Source organism: Parus major, chromosome 12, assembly GCF_001522545.3.
Source record: "Parus major isolate Abel chromosome 12, Parus_major1.1, whole genome shotgun sequence".
NCBI lineage: Eukaryota > Metazoa > Chordata > Aves > Passeriformes > Paridae > Parus > Parus major.
In genome coordinates this window covers 11,552,937-11,553,487 of record NC_031781.1, presented here as the reverse complement: position 1 = coordinate 11,553,487, position 551 = coordinate 11,552,937, and positions in this window count along the sequence as shown.

Here is a 551-nt window from a genome sequence, read left to right as displayed (position 1 = left end):
GTGCGTCCGCGGTGACACACAGAACGCGGTGGGGACACTTAGGGACAGACCCTCGGCAGTCGGAATACCCGGGACGCCACCAGCACCGCGTGCCTGTGTGGCGACGCCGGTCGAGAGGCTCCACGCGACCGTCCCGCTCCTTCGCGGCATGCCGGTGCAACCCGCCCCCCATCCCCACACAGCACCTGGGATGAAGCTTCGAGTCGCGCCCGTGTGGGGCCACACCTCGGTGCAGGGGCTCCCCGGGAATGACTGAGGCCTGCGCGGCCTGTACCGGAGGGGCTGCGTCGTGCCCCGGGCGGCACCGCGGCGCGAAGTGTCCCCATGGAGACGGAGGATGCCCTGCGCCATGGGACCGTGCCGAGTCTGCTTTAACGTGCCCATGTGCTCGGCGCGGCCTCCCCAGCCCCGGCCTCGCTTAAGGTGGCTCGTGGGGCTGGGCAGGGTATCCCTCCACTTACTTCAGGTCCAGGGACACAGGCACGGGGCTCAGGGGATGGGGTTCATGCCAGTTCCGCGGGGACACCTCTCTGACCCCCAGCCCGGGGCCG